Below are 7,325 nucleotides of genomic sequence, written 5' to 3' on the forward strand. Positions count from 1 at the left end.
ATTACTTTTCTCCAATAGCCTTTCAATGTAATCCCGCGATAGTCTGATGTCTGCACACTGGTGGGTACATTCAGTGCGAACATAAACTGCTGTTACTGCTGCTACTTTATTAAAATACAAATGAAAACAGGTTAAAACCACACAGCTACCACACTAACTCCATGACCACATATTTCCTGTTTATATCCCCCAAAGCATCATGTGAACTGTAGTCCTAAGACTAAAACATTATCCCCTTTATAGAAATAGGACAAAGAATTGCAATAGAACTGACAAAATACATTGATAATGACCGGGCAACATTAACTTAATGAGTTTATAATGTCTCATCATCATGGTTCTTTATATTCCTATATCATCAAGACACACTTCTCTATCCATTAGTGATATGTGCCCTGTGTTGAAAACAGTTGTGAAATAAGTACTCAGATCTTTTACCTAAGTAAAAGTTACAATACTACATACTACTACATATACTACAATAATGGTGTACTGTGTACTATTACAATGCTGCAGTACACAGTGTAAAAATACTCTGTTACAAGCAGTAGTGCAAGGAAGTTACAATGGGCCCTAGTGCACACTAATACATTTAAAATTGTGCATGTGTTGCCTTGACACAAATAGAGGCTTGACATTGGACAACATCAAACATATTACACAGCAATCATCTTCACATATCTGACAAAAATATAAATGAAATTAAGAACTAAATCATTTAACTGAATAGTTTTACAGAATATATTAATACATTTTATAGCTTATATAGAAAAAACATATACTTTTGTTTTAACTAGCTACTGACTATTTAAAAAAAAGAAAAAATTAACATGGTGCCACTCGGTTTGCCTTTTTGAGGACATATAGCAAATAGCACCGCTTTTAAATTAATAATAATAAATTAAATATTTATATTCAGTTAAACACACACGCACAGGACACATATTTAATTAATATTATTATTATTTTTTTTATTATTATCTACTTTGAACACAGGTGTATTTTCAAAGTGGCAAATTTCCAAGGTGGCAATCTGAGTCACTTGCAGGGGCCCCACTCTCTCTCTCTCCGCCCCTCCACCCCAGGGGCCCCAGGTGCAATTGCCCTGCCTGCACTGTCTATATTTACGCCCTTGCTTACAATTAAAAGTCCTACATTCAAAATCGTTTTCAAGTCAAAGCACAAAAGTATCAGTATCAAAATAGAAGTGCTTAAAAGTACCAAAAGTATGGCTAAAAGTTCTCATTATGCAGAATGGCCCATTTCAGAGTCATACATATTAGACTGCTGGATTATATGCATTAATGTGTAGCCTACATAATTTTATTTATTTCATGTTTATTTGTATAGGGACAAGTACGTGGCATACATAAATGCCACCCACCACAGCATTTATAGCCTAAGCTCATTTGCAATGCCCGTCCCCAGCTGGGCCTTAACATACAAAAAAAAAGACTCAGCAAAGTACAAACAACAATAAAAATACAGACAGAACTATACAAGACACAAACTGCAATAGGCCTACATGATTAGCACAATAGAATAGGAAGCACCAAATTATTTAACATTACTGATTCCTCTTCAAAAACTGAGGATGAGGATTTACACAGGGGAACATGTGTGACTGAGCCAGAAGCTCAGAAGCTTGTACTTGATAAAGGTGTGGCTTATTTTAAGTACTGCTGGATAACTTATCTCCTAACTGACAAAAATACATCATACTTTATTAGTTGATTTAGCTTATATTTTATATTAATAATCTGAATCTGAAATGTAACTTAAGTATTCAAATAAATGTAAAGTAGCATAAAATGGAAATACTAAAGTTTGTATGTCAAAACTGTACTTAGGTTACTTTTGCAAATGTATGTCTGCTTAGTTTCATCTCAACACTGGTTCATTCGGTTTTGGTTTAAGACAATTAACAAGTCCACACACGGAGAAGATCATCTACTCAGACAGACTTCGCAGGCTTCAACTAGCCTTTTAAACCATATTCATATTCACAATGAAATGCGAGTACTTGAATCTCAATATGTATAACGAATACTGATGTTCAAAACGAGTACTCAAGTACTCATGCCCATCCCTAGTGCGTACAGTCAAATAACTTCAACAGTTGGTAAGTGGGTGGTAGCAGTGGGGGGTGGGGAGATAATCCTGAGAATTAATAGATGACACCCATGTAACCTACAGCAAACATAGAGAAGTCTATTTCAATAAATAAGCATTACATCACTTTAACAGAACCTATTGTGTCAATAACATGTTTTATTAGAATAAACAATGCAGTAAAACATGGTAATCCAAAGTGCGGCTGTGTATAACGTTAGATAATCTTACCTAATGTAACATAACGTCACTTAAAGTAACGTAATCTAAACTGTAATCCTTTTAACTAATCCTATCTAATGCACTTTGCTCAAGTTTCCATTGAGACACTTCAGGCCCCAGGATGTCAGAGGATGATTTGTGACTCTGTGAAGGAAGCAGAGGCTCCAAATTACTTCACACTTTATTAACAGGAACATTACAGAACATACACGGCAACGTAAAAACTCATTCTGAATGCAAAAAATTATGAAGTTATGTGACTCAATAATTTCTTTGCGTCTCTTATTAATCCAGATCAATTTTAATTCATTGTAAAATTTGTTATAAAACCTTAATGCCGTTAAATACAGTCCTGATTAATAATTATTATCAAACTATAATGATCAAACCATCTAAATCTGGCAAATCATCATTTATTCAGTAACATTTCCCCCCATTAAAACAGTGTGATTATGCAATGCCAGTATTTTCAGTTTCCAAACCTTGACATTAAAATGAAAACCTCAGTGTTGGCTTTGCAACGTGTTAGTTCCCGGCCTGAGAAGTTGCATAGCCGGGTGCTCTGCTCTTGTCTGCCTCCTGTAGCATCCCCAGTGCTCAAGGTACTGCAACATCAGAGAGCCAGCAGCAGGATCAAACCGGGCAGAGCCAGTCGTGTTGTCCAATCATCGCACAGTAAGAGGGGACGGCACCAGAGCAGACACATGACTTTTGATAGACGATGATAGAGATGAGGTGTGAAAATAAGCAGGTTTGACATCATACAGTGTCATTACATTTGCAGAATATGTAGGCTACTCAGCACACAAGATTTAGTTAGTAATCCACATTTTGTCATCATGAGGTGAACACACATTTCATTGTTGTGAGGTCAAACCTGGTGACATTCTGCATGGACGAGACAGATAAGACATCACACGACTTAAGAGACCATCAATGTTTCCACGTGGCTATTCAGAGTGTTAAAGCAACTGGTAAGATTCATGCAAAACACAGATAAGTGCACAGCCAAAAAACCTTCAATAGTTTTTTTTCAAACCATGGTGACACATTGTGTTAGGCTGGAGAGCCCTCTGGTGGTGGAGTTACAGATGACAACAGCTGGATCAAAATGAATTCCAACAGGAGGTTAAAGTTTTTTTTTCTTATTCTTAATTTTTGAAACGTTAAAAGAAAACTCACAACATGTATGTAGGCTATATAATTTTTTTATAATCATTTTGAATTCTTATTTATCATTTTAGATATGTTCAACACAATCTTGTGTTATTGCTGTAGGCCTATAGAGCAGATTTTCAGCTTGACAGTTTTACAGTCTCTTTCAGACAAAGTATGTAACTCACGAAGGAACATAAATTCCAGTACTGTTTGTTGCTGCTTTAAAAATCCTTAAATTCTATGACAAATATTTAATTAACCATTGCAATCACCTCCACCATCCAGATGAGTGCAGCACTGAGTTGTTTCTAAATCTAACACTGATGGAATGGGAGTGGTGTTAAAAGATTGGGGAAGAACTTATATTAGAAGAGTGCTGATATGGAAGGTATTTGCAGTTGTTCAAACATTAAGACATCTACAATGGTCTGCATGCAATAATAATAATACTTTTGTGTTTAATGTGATTTTGTACCCACAAAAAAGTTTAATAAACTTGTTAAAAATATTTTAAATTACATCTGGTTCTTCTCCCTCACTGAAAAAAACACAATATTTAAATATCCGAATATGCAAATATTGTTGATTTCAAAAGTTTAACTGGTGACAGAAATAAGTACAGATAAATAAAGGGGAAAAAAGAGAAGAAAAACAAGAACAACTAAAATAAGAGGTATTGGAATAAAACTATGAATTACTAGAGCAATTAAAGTCAAAGTCACTAAGTAAAGTGACAAGTTACAAAGTAAAGTTACACAGTCTGATTAATAGCAGTGGGTATATTTTATTTCATATTTTAAATTTCATTTAATAGGGACAATGCAATTTAACATAGTTCCAGTACAGCGTATGAGACTGATGTGTTGCACAGAGAGTTTATAGCTATTTCTAATTTTCAACTCTTGTCCATAGTTGTGCTTTTAGGCCTAAAATGTTATTAAAAATGTACAGTTTTAAACATCATAAAACAACAATACACTATAAACATGGAAGGCACAATAGAATACATATCCCACAATACTCTACTAATGTTATATCAACAGTGTGCAGCAGAATTACAAATACCGTTGGTCACAAAATGTCTCCTATGAAAACTCAATTATCTGCGAGTGCATTAGAGGTTTCAAGTCTCCACATCACACTTGATGTAAGCTACATGCTGTACCACCATTGATGGTTTCCAAACAAGTTGCGATGTCACAAAATCATGCTTATTATAAGGTCAGACATAAGTTGAACACACAGAAACTCCCCTCCTTCAGCAGATAAATGTAAGAACAGCCCTCTGGTGTCAAAGTCTGACCATACATCACAGTGAAGGTCAAACAGCTAAGTGAAGGAACAATAAGTCAACTGCTACTATTTGCAAGTGAAGCCAAATATCCACTTATGTTCATTGGTTCTTCTCACCTCCATCAAAACAATCTGACGCAGTTTTGCAAGGCAGGTTTCTTTGCATGGCAGTGTTCCACAACAAAGCAACCCAAAGTGCTTTTCATAAGACATAAAGAGGACTTTCAAACAACTATACCGTCTTTATACAGTTTTATTGAGCGAATCTTTCCACTCATCTTCTCCGGATTCATGCAAATTGCAGGCTTTATGATGGGATTATGGAGCTAGCTCTATGCTAACTCTGCTGCAAACAGCTATGGAGCTAAGTGTTAGGGGGATTTGTACACTTGCCAAGCAAAATGTGTAAAGAAGCCCGCTGTGTCTGCATAGATTTAAACCTGGCTCGTGCCACTGTCATATCTTCCCTCTCTCTTACATGCATATCTACCGAGCTGCTTCCAGTTAACTCACATAGTTAACAATTTATAGCCTCACACAGAAGTACAAGCCGTCGGTGAGGAGACTCCCATGAAGTGCTTTAACAGATAGAGCTGTTGTTCACAGTGGCACTGCTGCAGGAGTCTCCTGTTGCACAAAAGAGGTCTTTGTTGGCTGTGCTTTTGATTCTCAGAATTGAGTTTCGCATGTATGTCCGGTGTTGGGAAGGTTATTTTTGAACTTTAATAGGTTACAGATCACAACAAGTAATGTAACTGTTTTAATTACTTCATCAACGTAATGTTACTTATTACATCTGACTAGTTTTTGATTACTTTTCTAACAAATGTTTTAAACTGAGCAATAAAATTGAAAAGTCCTAAGGCCATGGGTGCATGAGTGTTGCACTTAAATTTGTCACAACAGCTTTGCTGACCTGCATTGCCCAGAAATATGCCAAAAGAAGACATTCCTGGAGCAAAAAGATGCAAAGCAACAATGAATATAACATTATTCATCTAAAGGTTTTACAATAAAGAATATATCCAGACATAACCTCTATGCAATTACCATTTTTTCCTCAGTAACTGTAACTGATTACATTAATTTTGTGATATAATTACGTAACTCTAACATGTAACTAGTTACTCCCCAACACTGTGTACATATATTTGGTGATTGATGTCCCAGTCAGGAATTTTGAGGGTATATTTAATGCTGAGTGTGACTTTCAGATGCAGATGTCACTTAAAACTTGTATTCAGAGCCAATTGTTACACACAAAACATACAACCATTTTACATGATGTCACATTGGCTATATATGAATGTATTTAGGGAACAGTTGTTTGTGTGTGTTGTGGCTTCATGATTATCAAAAGCACAACTCACGCTCATCTTTAAGCATTAAATGTCCTTAGGATTTAAAGTCCATATTTGGGCAGTCATTTGCAATGTTCAGTCCAAATAACTGACACACGAGCAAAGTTAGTGCTGCAGCAACATTAGTACATGTAAGACCATATGTTGAAATACACATCCTTGAGACTGTGTGAACTTTTAGTTAAGAAAAGCCAAACAGACCTCTCTGTGGCCAGACATCTTCAGCTTCAACAAGGTGCTGTGCCTGCTGTCCTGTCCAGGTGGGAGCGCTGTGCTGCACATGAAGCTTCTCCCAGCATTCAATCAACAGATTACAGGCATGCAGCCTGAAGAATACCTCAGCTGTGACAGATAATATACCACCAAGCTTCAGTTTGTTGGTGTAAAAGAACAGCATTATACCACTAAATGCCACTATTATACAGCAAATGTGTTGCTGCACTAAGAGCAGTGTGTGAATAATGTTATTGAACATGTTCTTACCTATAGTCATTTGTTTTTTTGGTGTCTGAATATGACACAAAGAGTTTTGTGTAGTTTTACAACTTTAGCAAGAGTCAAAATTAGAGCTAGAGTGATTAGTTGACGAATTGATTAGACGATCAACAGAAAGTTACAACTATTTTTATCATTGAAAAAAAATTTTTAGTAATATTTTAAAGCAAAAAATTAAAAAAAAATGCTGGTTTCATGCTTCTCAAACTGAGAATTTGATGTTTTTCTCTGTCATTCATAATAAACTGAGTAGTTTTGGATTTTATGGACTGTTAGCTGGATAAAACAAACCCTTGAGCTTCGGGAGATTACGCAGAGTATGTTTCACTATTTTTTTTTATCGACCAAACGATTAATTGATTAATCGAGAAGAATAATGAGCAGATTAATCGATAATGCAAATAATCTGTAGTTGCAGCTTTAATAATTTGTCATAATTGGGCTATAATTATAGTAATGATGATAAAAGTCCATCAGATGATGGTGATTAGTTAAACACATACACCTAACATCATATGGTGCCACATTATTATTATTATATGTTAGGCTTTCTGCCAGACATAGGCTAATTATGGTATGTGTGTGTGTGTGTCTTGATAGAGTCTCATTAATATTGAAATTGGGAACTAGTTAAATGGATGTGATTTCATTTTTCCCATTGTGGTGCATGAATTTATCTTCAAC

The sequence above is a fragment of the Epinephelus lanceolatus genome, chromosome 8 (assembly GCF_041903045.1).
Source record: "Epinephelus lanceolatus isolate andai-2023 chromosome 8, ASM4190304v1, whole genome shotgun sequence".
NCBI lineage: Eukaryota > Metazoa > Chordata > Actinopteri > Perciformes > Serranidae > Epinephelus > Epinephelus lanceolatus.